We start from the raw sequence: 13852 nt of genomic DNA on the forward strand, positions 1-13852 counted from the left end.
TACCTCCCTGTTAATTTGAGAAAATTTCGGTTTACCCCCTGTAACGTCCTAATTCTATTAAAGCAATAAAACATGCGAATATAGCAAATATTCAAGAATTAGACGCTACGTCTCAAACTAAACAACAACTTGCATGCATAGATATAAATCCCAACAATCGCAGCGGACATAAAATCATACATCTCCATATCAAATCCATACATATACCATGGTCAATACATTATCATAAGAAAATTCTCCATCCTCAGCAAAACAGTACACCTCAAATAAATAAAATAAGTCCAACATAACCAAAAGACATTGACTCGACCTAATCAGAGCCCTAGACTATAACTCCAAAATGATAGCGGAGGCTAACTCCAGCTATCCAAGCACTCACCGCAAGCGGACTACTCCTGCACAGCGTCTACCCATCCATACAGACGGGTAGGCGGTCAAAACCACTGGAGTTTAGCATTACATTAATCATAATCAACATAAACAACTAGGCATGATATAAATCAATTCAATTCCCAATAATTAACATAAGCAGTTAACCTCCATATATTCAATCACAATCACAATTACAAATATCGCACATATATGTATTCAACATACAATCATCACCAACATACTTCATACAACGGCAATAAGCAAGACTCATGTTAACATGACATGCACCTAGACTCGACACATACATGCATGTGGTACCAAACTCCTCCAAGGTCGTCACCTTATGATGCCAACAGAACATCATTATCAACGGCTATAATCAACGGCAATATGGATATAACATCCGACACGACATATGATGCATGAACATATGACTCAATCCACTATGCATATGTTCACAACAATTCAACAGCTATATCCAACGGCTATAAACAACGACTATAAACAACGGCTATATCCACATTTAACTTTATCATAAAGTTCAACAACTCAATTCAATACAACATATGATAACAACATCATATTCATCACTTAGCAATCATCCATACATCTTCTTACAATTATTTCAAACTATCCATAAAGAATTTATAAGGCAATTGGCTCTTAAAACCATTTTCATCAAAGTTCGTCTCTAATTTTCACCATTTTAAAATAATTGAAGCTTTTGAATCAAAACCAAGTAAACGAGATTCAATGCCTCAACTAAGTATGCCTCTAGGCCACATGTGGGTGAAGTAGAGGATAACTTGGCGTTCCACCGGCCAAACACGACGAATTCATGAAAATCACAAAGTTCGTCTCACCGAACACTTTTCAAGAAATTTTTCATTTTCTAAGCAAAACAAGTTAGACCCAACACATCACAGTTTGAAAACCATAATTGAACTTATAGAACCCAAGTTTGAAAGTAGGAAACAATCCATAAGGTTTGGGTCGACTTAAAAGTGGTTATGCGGAGTTTTCGTAAAATTTCTCTAAGACATCCTTAGAGTGTTTTCCTCATAACTTAAAATCCAAGAATCATTTTCAAGTCAAACCAAAGCCATTGGAAAGATAACAAGATTATCTAAAACTTTCATGTTTACACCAAAGGCCAATTTAAAGCAGAAATGGGTGAAAAATAGCGAAATATGAAAGATCTGGTTCATAAAAATCGTGTCACGATTTTAGAAATCGCGGCACGTTTTTATGTCCAGGATCACTGAACATTCTGCCATCAAAAATCGCGGCACGGCTGCAAAAATCGCGGCACGATTTTGACAGTATCAGGTCCAGACTCAGCTTTTCAAAAAGTGCATTTTTCACCATTTCGCGCGTAAAATTCAAACCGTTAACCCGTTTTCAATGTCGTTTTCGCCTACGCGCTCTTGACCCTTAGCTCTATCTTAATCTATAGAAAAAAAATTCAAGTTTCAACCACCCCAAATCATTTTCCAAAACCTCACATAAACACTTATTTGCAAAAACGCTTAAACGTCGATATTTCACACGAAAAACCCGTTTTCTCCCAAACGACTCGACTAACACAGCCACAACATGAAAACAAAAATTCTACCAAGTCCAATTCATCCAACAATATCAAAAACACAGTCAACAACCTCATATTTCAAAAGTTCATTTTGGTCCTTCACATGAACAACTTAGCATAAACTTCACCAATTCAAACAACAACTTCCCAAAATGGAATATTCATGGTATAAACCAACAACATCAACATATCTCATCACAATTTACCAATTCAAGATACCCAATGCATCAATCCATCAACAACACATGTTAAAACAACAACAACAACATTTGAACATGAATTCATCATCAATCTAACAACCACAACATTATTCATCATCAATTTCATACCAAAATCCCATCATGTTCATATATACCCATTTCATACAAATTCAACAACGACAACACAATTATCATTCAACTCATGTACATAATCATGTCATCAAAATTAAGCATGAATTTCTACCTCTAAAATCAAATTAACCACTTAACCACAATTATGCAAAGGATTAGGGTAGAAAATTAAACTACTAGATTATGATTAAAGTCTAACCCCCTTACCTTAATTCTACAAAATCAACACTAAGGCTTCACTTTAGCTCCCAAAGTTTGAATCTCTAGCTCCCTCTAGCCTCCTCTAGACCTCCTCTTCAAACCCTTATCTTCTCTCTATCTCTATCTCTTCTCAAATGTGCAAATGTTGGTAAAACCCTATTCCACTACCAACACTAGTGTTTAAATAGGCTTTACTTAATTGGGCTCAACTCACAATACCTTAATGGGCCTAACCCATTTCTATTCTAACCCACAATGTTACTTCTCACTTAAAGGTAAAAATGTAATACTAACGGTCAACTACCGATAATAAAATAATTACTACACTCTCTCTAGTAACTTAGTAAAAGAACACTAATCTCACTCAGCACTAAAAATAATCCTCAACAAATTACAAAATTACCCCTACTCATAAAATGACCAAAATACCCCTAAGTCCATTAGTAAAAGAACACTAATCTCACTCAGCACTAAAAATAATCCTCAACAAATTACAAAATTACCCCTACTCATAAAATGACCAAAATACCCCTAAGTCCAAAATGACTAAAATACCCTTCTAACACCGAATTCCACAATTCCCAACCAAAAATATACACAGAGGCAAATAATCACATATGAGCACATATAACACACATAAATAAATTAAATAAATAATAACATAATTTAATCGAAAAATCGGGCTGTTACACCCGCTGCCATATCATCGATTTTGTACAGTCAAAATTCATGAAGGTCCAAAACCAAAAATCATCAAATTACAAGGACGGAATCCAAAAAGAAAATTTTACAGAGGGGAAACCAGAAATGTCCTATATTACAGGGGGGTAAAACACTATTAACCCTATTTTCAATTATGGGTAAAAGTGATTATTTGTGAATTATGACTTTTGTGAATTTTAATGTCAATTTTCGTGCTCCTTATTTGATGATGAATTTGGGTATGTAATTAATCGACGAGTAAATGTTTGGCCTCAGATTACAACTTCGTTGACTCTTTCTCGGTTTCTCCCCATAACCGTCAAGTCAAGGATATTATTATGGTACCGTCAAAGGCTCCCCCCCCCTGATTTTTTACGTGATTGGTGTGATCGTCCTCACTGCAGATTCCCCTACTTTATTAGTCTGCTTGCTGTTTTTATTTATTTCTTTGTTTTTTTGTCGATTTCAGAGGGTTTTGGTTTTGTCCCCCCTCTTGTAATTATTTTCCCCTTTTTTTAATAATATTTTGAGATTGGCGGTATAAGATGGAGGTTTCGCGGGGTGCCAACCTAGTTGGGATGTCGTTGTCGCCTCTTAATGTCTGTCCTATCTCCTGGCTTATAAAAAAAAAAGTCCGAAATAAAAAGTTAGTATGGGTATTCTCTAGAACATATTTAAAATAGTTAGAAAAGATGATATTTAAGGTTTTATTATTAATTTTGGTTATTTACTTTATCATTTTTTAAAATTTTAATATTTTTATTGCATTAAATGTTATACTTATCTAAAAAAAATACACTTTTAAATGGTTCTATTTTTGTACTAATGTCCATATTACAACTATCAGAAGTGGGATTCAATCTTTATCCCTTGAGGTTATAAGATGACACCTCTTTAATTTTTTAATGGTTTTATACTTAAATGTTCAAACAACAATTAAAAAATAAAAATTATATTTTGAAAATAAAACTATTCAAAACTATCATAATTTGAATGTTTTAATGAAAGTTTATTTAAGATATAAGGGAAGAAAGTTATTCATTTTAAATCATTTTTTTTTTGTCTTAATCATTAACCATTTGAAATATAAAAATTACTTTTTCATAATATGAAAAATAATAAAATGAGTAAAACTAATTAATTTATGCTTTAGATAGTTTTTTTTAGATGTTATTAATAATGGCTGTTTTTTGACAAATTCATAATAATTGCTAGAATATTCAAAATTACTTTTCACCAATTCATAATAATAGTTGTTTTTTTGTAAATATTAATAATAATATTGTTTTTTGACCAATTCATAATAATAGTTGCTTTTTATTAATAATATTGTTTTTTGACCAATTCATAATAATAGTTGTTTTTTGGCCAACACATAATAATAGTTTTTTTTTGTTGTAAATATTATTAATAATAGTTGGTTTTTGACCAATTCATAACAATAGTTGTTTTTTTTATCATATATATCTTTAAAGATATACATAAAATTATTTTTCATTTGTTGACTATATAAATGTTTTTACTATAATAGTGGTAAAAAAAATAGTGCTTAAATAAATATGAATTCCTATCCTCAAGGGTAAATCTCTATTAATTTTCCTTTTTTTTAATAAAATTATTAGAGCTTGACGGCATAGGATGGAGGTTTCTCGGAGTGCCAACCTAGTTGGGATGTCGATGATGTCAGCCTCTTGATGTCTGTCCTTTCTCCTTGCTTATTAAGAAAAAATATCTAATGTAATATATTTAATTATTTTAACACCTAATATCTTAATTAAGTCAAATGTTACTCCTTTAAAAGAAAATTTTATCCTATTAAATTTTTCTTATAATATAAAAAAACCTAATTTATTTTTAAAATCAAATGCAAGTCAAATATTTAATATATTTTTTCTAAAAAAGTGTATTATTTAATGTACTTTTCAATAATTTATATTTTAAAATTTATTAATTAACTATTCTTAAAACATAAGGAAAGTTGAAAATATAATATAAAAATATAATTCATTATTAATTATAAATAAAAATATATTATTTAAAAATATTTATCACTATATAATAGGGAGAGATGTATACAAATTATATCATAAAATATAGTTTATAGAGTAAAGGAAACAAACAATCTAAGAGGCAAAAAATAAGAATATGAAGAGACTTGTGAAATACAAAGAGATGGAGCAAAAGAAAGAAAGAAAAAAAAAGGAGAGAGAGAAACAAAGAGGCATATGAACAAAAAATGAAGAAACAGAGATAAAAGAACAATCAGGTTATAAAATAATATCATTTTTTTTGATTTTTTTTTCTTCGTGTTTCATACCATAGTGTATGCAATTTATTTTCTTAAAAAAATTATTGTTATTATTATTGTTGTTGATGTTATTATCATATGATTATTATTGTCGTTGTTGTAGTTACTCTTTTAATTATATTTGCAGAAATCAACATAGATGACCTTGATTCTATTACTTAAAGAGGTAGCTCTTATTATTGTTTCCCAGAAAGTGCAACATACTCAATTTATTTTAGGTATTTTAAGATAAGATTTAGCTTTTGCAATTGGATAGTTATATGACTTATTTGATTTTTTTTGTAAGAATGTAACTACTAAATTTTAACCATCATATTTAGAGATAATTGGTGAAATTGCACACTTTTTTATACCATTTTTTTTCTAAACCAGGAGAAATGACAAACATCCGGGGGAAAAGCAACAACATCTCAACTAGATTGGTACCCTGCTAAAACCCCGTTATATGCCGTCAATCTCAACAAAACTATCATTTCAACTAGTATTTTTAGCAAATCTAACATGTAATGTTTTCATTGCATCAAATGTTTTATCTTTTAGTGAATTGTTATTTTATTTTATTATTTTATTAAATATTACTATAAAATAAAAATTTTAAAATATTAAATTGTAAAAAATATGATAATCATTTTCCAGATTCCAATATTTAAGAACCTAGACAAACCTTCATCATATAAAAAGACATTATTGATTACCGATTTGGTTGATCAAAGTATCAAATCACCACGTCACAAAAGTTTCAACAACTTAATTATCCCTCTGGTCTCAAAATCGCTATTTATCAAATAATGTAGTTACAAAAGGAATTACTTCTTATCTTAGGTGAAGAGAATATTAAATGATTGTCTTGTTGCCACCTCAAGCAATAACGTCATCTCGTGAAATGAAGTCCAATTGAATTCATCGAATATCAGAAGATTGTGAGTCAAGCTCTACATTTGTAGTGTCAAGGTGAAGATTTTGAAACTCTTCAAATTCGTCATGATTTTAAGCGTTAAGGTCAAGATTTTGGCACTTTTGGATATCATTATGCTTTGTAGTGTCAAGAACGAGATCTTGTCACACTTGGATATATTTCTTAAATTGCTATGGTCCTAGATGAGCTTATGCACATATACTAGGTTGTTTTTGTTTTTTACTTTTTTCTTGCCTCATTTGGGAGACTGGCTTTTAAATAATTTTTCCAACAAGGGAAATGTTTTTATAAGTTGTTGTGAATCTAATAGATTATGTGACATGTCAATGTTATCGATCCCTTCATTGAATTGGGCTTCTATTGTTGACAGAGCAATTATTGCAAGCTTTTCACAGTCATCCTAACTATCAAGTAGCCATTCTAACCGAGGAAGATTTGGAAGAATCTGCGCAATATGATGCGAATCTTGTTATTGGTCTACATCTGAACATTTCTTCTCATTTTTGAGGAGGTTCAGGAGTCCCTAAACTTGGAGTGACATGACCTACTTTTACAATTGTTGTTTTCATAGTGTTAGGAACATCTTAGTCATCTTTTTCACCCAATTTAGCTTGCTGCTGTTGGTAAAATGCTTTGGATGTAACATACTCCCCTTCCCTTTCATCCCCTTTTTTTCCAAGATGGTATTGATGCATGACCCATTTAGTTTTCTTAGCTTTTCCTCCATTGTCTGAAGTCATATAAAGAACCATAATCTTCTTATAGCCTTAATGAAGCTCGTTTAAGATGTATGTTGGCACAAGATTGAGAGAACTAAAATTATCATCTTGTTCGAGTTTCATCAAGGCTATCAGAAAATTAAGGTTCTTTATATGAATCTAGACAATGGAGGAAAAGATGAGGAAACTAAATGGGTTATGCATCAATATCATCTTGGAACAAAAGAGGATGAAAGGGAAGGGGAGTAAGTTATACCAAAGTATTTTACCAGCAGCAGCAAGCTAAATTGGTTGAAAAAGATGATCAGGATGTTCCTAAAACCACGAAAGCAACTATCATAAAATTAGGTCTTATCATTCTGAAATAGGTGATTGTTGAACCTCCTTTTAATGACAAACAATGTTAAGATGTAGACTAAGAACAAGAATCTGATCATATTCCTCAAATTCTACCAAATCTTCCTCAGTTAGAATGGATACTTAATAGTTAGGATGACTATGAAGAACTTGCAAAAATTGACTTGTCCATGGTAGAAACTCAATTCAATGAAGGGGTCAGTAACATTAAATTGTTGCATAATCAACTTATGGAAATATTCTCTTTGTTGGCAAAATTTAATTCAAATCCAGTCTCCCAAAAGGGAAGAGGAAAATCAAACAACCGAAACAACCTAGTCAATCCTTATAAGCTCGTCTAGGACTAGATAAATAGAAGAAATATATCCAAGAATGCCAAAATCCTATCCTTGGCACTACAAAGAAAAATGATATCGAAGAGTGCCAAAATCTTGATTTTGATACTTCAAATGCATAGCTTGACCCACAACCTTCTAATATTAGATTAAGTCAACTGGACTTCAATTCATATGATAACTTTATTCTTTGGGGTGGTAACAATACAATCAACTGAAACTCTTTTCACTTGAGATGAAAAGTAATGCCATTTGCAACTGCATTTTTTTTTTATATAAATAGAAATTATAAAATCAAAGGGGTAGTTGAACTGTTAAAACTTTTATAAAGTAGCGATTTGATACCTTGAGCAACCAAATATGTAATCACTATGTTCATCTTGATTGATGAAAGCTCGCCCAGCTTCTCAAATATTGGATTGTCGAAAATGAATGGCATATTTTATATGATATTATATTTTGATTTCTTTTATTTTATAATAGTATTTAATTGAATAATTAAAATAAAATAAAAATTCATTAAAAATAATAACATTTGATGCAACGAAAACTTGAAATGTTATATTTGTTAAAAATACTAGTTTAAATATTAGTTTTGTTTTCTATTTAATATTAACAATAATAATTATAATGTTGTACTTTTGTTTTACTTAATTAGTTTATGTATTTTGTTAATATTTTATTATTATTTGTGAACAATTGAAATAGAAATTATTCGCCAAAAAGTATAACATTTCAAAGAGTGCTTTTATAATATTACTCTTTTCAATTAATAACTTCTATCAGAATTATTATACTAATATTAAATTAAAAATAAAAAATACAAAATGTAACATAAAATGGTAACTCTTAAAAATATGTTACAAATTCAAAAGAAACTATCATAATTTTTGATGTTTGTTAAAACTACAAAAGACATATAATATTTAACATAGTAGAATTTCAACAAGTACAACATTTAATATTTTCATTATATTATATGTCATATCTTTTTATGAATAAATTTTTATTACAATTATTGTTGAGTAATATTATAATACTCCAATTTAAAATATTTCATAAAATACTTTATTTCTCCAATATTTATTTACATGCAAGAAAAATTTATTATTTACTATCAACATTTCTCTTATATAGAGAGAATATTACATAGATGAAGAAATTTCGTGTCGTAAAAAACAAGATAGAAACTCAAGTAAAAAGAGTAATGATATGAAACCCAACAATATAATGAAATATAAATAAGAAAAGACAAAAATGAAGTTAAATAGTATTTTAAAATCTTTTTAAGCTTTACTTCATTCTTTTAGGTTGATAAAATATTTTACTGTGTAAATCTTTACACCATACAAACAACGATTAAGACACAACTAAGTTTTGAATAATTTTTTTTTTTAACTTTTGATGTTGCTTCTAGTTAAATCTACCTTTGTCAACGTCTATCTTTGTGTTGTCGTTGTCTTGCTGGTGTGCTGCCTTGATCTCTTATTATTCTTCCAGATTTGTTCAGATATGTATATTTCTTTTACTTTGGTCTGCCACCGGTGGATTGGAATAGGTAGAGCTCGTGGTCGTCGTCGTTTTCAAATCCTTGTTCTACACATTGTGATTGAATTAGGGTCACATGACCATAAATGGCTATTTAAATTTCATGTTGTTCAATAGTAAAATGTGGTGTACTAACTTGATACCTTGTTGGCGGTTGAACCAGGTTTAAGAATTGTTATAAAGAATTCGACTACAATATTTAATAATTCCGTATACCCTATTTGTGGTCAAAGATGTTAGAGAGATGGTAGGGAAAATCTGGCAAAAATATAAGTGCTTTTATCATTGTTTATCGTCACCTTGCTTAAACCTAAAGCAATCAGACAACCATCACTGACCTTGCTTTTCTGCACCGTTCCACCATGAATTCCTACCAAATACCACGGAAATGTCTTGATCCTAGCCCTGAACAAACCATCGTAAACAAGCATACCATGGAGTAGTCATTTGAAATTCCTTTGCTTCTTTTAGAATGATATGTTTCATTTCCTTTGTCCTAGAATTTCTTTGCTTGTATCTGTGTGCGGTCAGAAGGCGACAAATTGTTCTATTCAGAGTCTAATAGTGTCATTCCTTCATAACACGATAAAACTCGTCAGAGTCTTATGATGCTGACGTGTCTTTCAGAATATACATGTCTTCAAAGTCTTCAATCCCTTCAGATCTTTAGATGCTTCTAAGTAGAATTCCTTTTCTGATTTAAAATGTTGACTTTTCTTCAGAGCTTGTTTCAAGTCTTCAACTTCTCACGTGCTTCAGATGCTCTTATATGTGTTCATACTCTTGTTCTTTTAGAAACAAAACTTGTTTTAATAATATGAATTTAATTTTATGGTTCTGCACACTTGAACATATATTAAAATATCTAATTGTTCTTTTATACTCTTGTTATCATCAAAACTTGACACGCAATGTAGATGGTTTCGTTGAAGGTTCCTATCTTTACTGGACAACTTTCGAACAACAAGTTGTCCAAAAAGGATAACTTGTTTACATGTGGAGTTTTGAATCAAGATTTATTGTTGTGTGTGTCCGGATGTGGGGGGTTAAAAAATTTGCAACAACTACCCTTTGATTGCGAATTTTTTAGGAAGGTTAGTGGGTGTTTGGATTAACTTTTGGAGGCTCATTTCAACTTCTCAATGCACTTTAAATGTAAAAATTGTAAAGGCACAATTAATAGCTTATACTTTAAATGCATGTTTGTTGCCAATTTGCCGCAAAAACAAACAAGCTATTATTTAAATTGATTTGGTATTTCAACTGCATTATTCCATTATGTCTTTCATCATGCTCAATAATTTTGTGAACTTATTTTGGTTGATAAGGTATCTAGAAATATGATTTGTGTAATTTGATTGACATATTTGGAGCATCTTGAAAGAACATAACAATCATTTGTTCAGTCTTATGGTGGATTCTTTGCATCAAATGATTGATCATGTCAAAACTTTATATTGGTGGTGGTTCAAGATGAAGATTAAAAACTTTAAGTATGGGTCGTGCCAATGGTGGAAAAACACAGTTGTTTTTGTAGAGTTTATTAGTTTAATTTCGTGTGTTTAGTTTTTTTTTAAGGTTTGTATTGGTTTAGCCTTCGTTTAAGTTTCCTTGTCATGCAAGCTGGACTTTCGATCTTATTTTATTTCATTTTATTCTTAGCACATCTTGTGCGAGTTTAGACTATTAATATAATTCATTTTTGAATTCTGCTCATTACCCAATAGAAATTGCCCACTTCCAACTGAAAAGACTAAAATACCCATGTGCAAGTTAAGTCGTGCTAATGTTAAATTTGCGTGAGTTAACTCACGCTGCGTGAGTTAACTCATGATAGTGTAAATTTCAACATGAGTTAACTCACGTTGATTATATGTCAACGTGAGTTAACTCACGGAAATTAGTGATTTAGCAGCAGACAGCTTTAAAGGCATTGAAACCAAGTCATTAATGACCCGTAACCTTGACACATTCATAATTGAACCGAATTATGTCAGTTTAACAACATAATCACATAATCGCACGAAAACGATCCAAATTACACAAATTCATCGTTTATCATACAATCACATAATAATGCATAAACGATCCAAATTACACAAATTCGTCGTTAATGACGTGTAATCACTTAATCACACTTAATGACACGTAAACGATCCAAATTATACCAATTTGTCCTGATAAAATAAATAGTTGATTAATTAGACACCAAAAAATGCGAGCAATAATTAGCGTGACATAACCGGCCACCAAAAAAATTCACTTCATATATTTATATAATATATAATATTAGTTGCATATTGGTCACAAATATCCAAATTACGTAACCGACCACCAAAAAATACGTCAGTGTAATACCACCAAAAAATAGGACGAACATCGACCGACCAAAAAGTGTCATAACCTATATAACTAAACTAGTGATAGTGCATAATCTACGTCTTCATCCATGACTTCAAAATCTTGTTTTGGTTTTTCTGGAGTCGGAGTGCCACACATAATAGGATTGTGCTCATTTGTTGGTTTGCTTGTCTATCCGTAAAAGCAAAATGTCATTTCTCCGCCTCGCCAATCTTGTTGTTCATCCACTCTGCACAAGGTGGTGGTAACGGACAATATTCTTTCAACAAAACATGAAGAAAGTGGCCGGGAATTAAGCAAAGACACATGATGTTGGAATGTGAGTTAAGTGGTGGAGCACCTAGGATTGGGAAATATTTCTCACATATACCTTTTTCGGGCAAAGTTAATAGAACAACGGCTTCATTGTAGCAAGTAGCAATAATGTGACCTGTATCAAAGATAACTTTAAAACCATCCAAGATTGGAGGGTGTAAACCATCCAAGATAACTTTAAAATGCTTCTCGGTATCATATATCGGCAAATAGTCACTCTTATGATTTTTCAACTCATTAATAAGTGCATTGATGAGTCATAGATTAGTATATTTTAATGCTTTATTTAGTTTAGTTTTAAATAAGATTTGATTTGATTTTATTGCATTTTATTTCCTTTTAGAATATTTTACTTTAAATTGTTTTTTATTTTATTTTAGGAACGAATATATGGTGGAAGGTGTCTTGGAGCAAAAGAAAGAGGACTGGAGCAAATACAGTGCGAAAATATGAAGATACGGAACAAAAATATGTTCCCACCAAGTCAGAAGCTTGGCACGGCCAGTGCCAACATGTGGCACGGCCGTGCCACCTCCAGAAGCCCCTTTTGCTGCTTTTTCTTCAGGCCCAAGTTACTCTGTTGCAGCTTTACTGTTTTACCCTTTTAGTTGCTTAGTTTCTAAGTCGATTGTAAAGCTATAAATAGAGTAGCTCTCCACCATAAACATTCACCTTTTACTTTGAATATTTCAAGTCTTTATTTCAATAAAAGTTCTTTACTTTATTTACTTTCTTCTTTGCAATTTACTTTTATCGCATTCTCTCTTCTTCCCCCATGTCTACGATGAACATGAGTGAGTAGACTTCTTTGTCTTGGGATCGTTGGATAAGTCTAATGACGTAATCCGGATCAAGCCAAGCCTTAAACCCTAATTATTTGTTACCTTAATTCCTAATCTAAATTCACCGTTTTAACATGAATTAATTATTATCAAACTGTGGAAGCGAACGCGGAGGGTTTGATAATGGTTAATTCATCATCACAGATATCAATTCATAAAGCGAACGCGGAGCTTTGATATCCGATCAAGTGAATTTAGACAAGGATTGTGAAACATGAGAATAGTCTAGCAAACCTTGGGACACATAAAGTTTCGATCTTCAAGGGTCCCAAAGGCAATCACCCATGAGAATAGGTGTGGTTGTTGGAGGGATACACTCACTGACTTCGAGAGGAGCTGTGATATGCTAAAGAGAAACTTGTCCTTAGTAATTAAGATTAACATATAATTATAAGTTTAAGGCTTGCTTGTGAAAAGATTCGTTATTATGATGAACCAATGATCCCGAGGCTTTTTAATATTATTGTTATTTACTTTCAAAAACTGCACTCTCCAACTTCCTATTTCTTTCTCCTTTAATCATTTTCTAAAAGTTAATTAGATTGACCAACTCCCTAGCGGAACGATAACTCTACTTACTACTATTACTTCGATAGGCCGTGCACTTGCGGTTTGGCCCTATCAAGTTTTTGGCGCCGTTGCCGGGGAGTTAACTAATTTAATTAGCTTTTTCTTAGTGATTATAATTCTCTCTTCTTCTCTTTTCTCTCTCTTTTTTTTTATTTTTCCTTCACCATTAACTTCTTGGAAAACACAAAAATAATACCAACATGGCTGAAAGACGTGCTCTTAAAGAATACGTGACTCCTTCAACGGAAGAGTCATATGCTATTATTGTGTATCCAACGGTTGAGGGTGAAGACTTTGAAATTAAGCCTGCCCAGCTTAAGATGGTGCAGCAAAATTATTTTTCGGGATCCCCCGATGAGGATCCCAATCTCCATATCTCAACTTTT

The 13852-nt window shown here is 31.4% G+C and overlaps 2 pseudogenes; one reads left to right on the plus strand and one right to left on the minus strand.

The window, feature by feature from the left end:
* Nucleotides 1-6178: 6178 nt before the first annotated feature.
* On the minus strand, nt 6179-7186 carry LOC146906324 (SUPPRESSOR OF GAMMA RESPONSE 1-like; annotated as a pseudogene).
* Nucleotides 7187-7210: 24 nt separating this feature from the next.
* LOC146906325 (uncharacterized) lies at nt 7211-7836 on the plus strand (annotated as a pseudogene).
* The last annotated feature ends 6016 nt before the right edge of the window (nt 7837-13852 follow it).

This window comes from Medicago sativa, chromosome 7 (assembly GCF_051527215.1).
Source record: "Medicago sativa cultivar Bolivia chromosome 7, Bolivia_mono, whole genome shotgun sequence".
In the NCBI taxonomy this organism is placed as follows: Eukaryota; Viridiplantae; Streptophyta; class Magnoliopsida; order Fabales; family Fabaceae; genus Medicago; species Medicago sativa.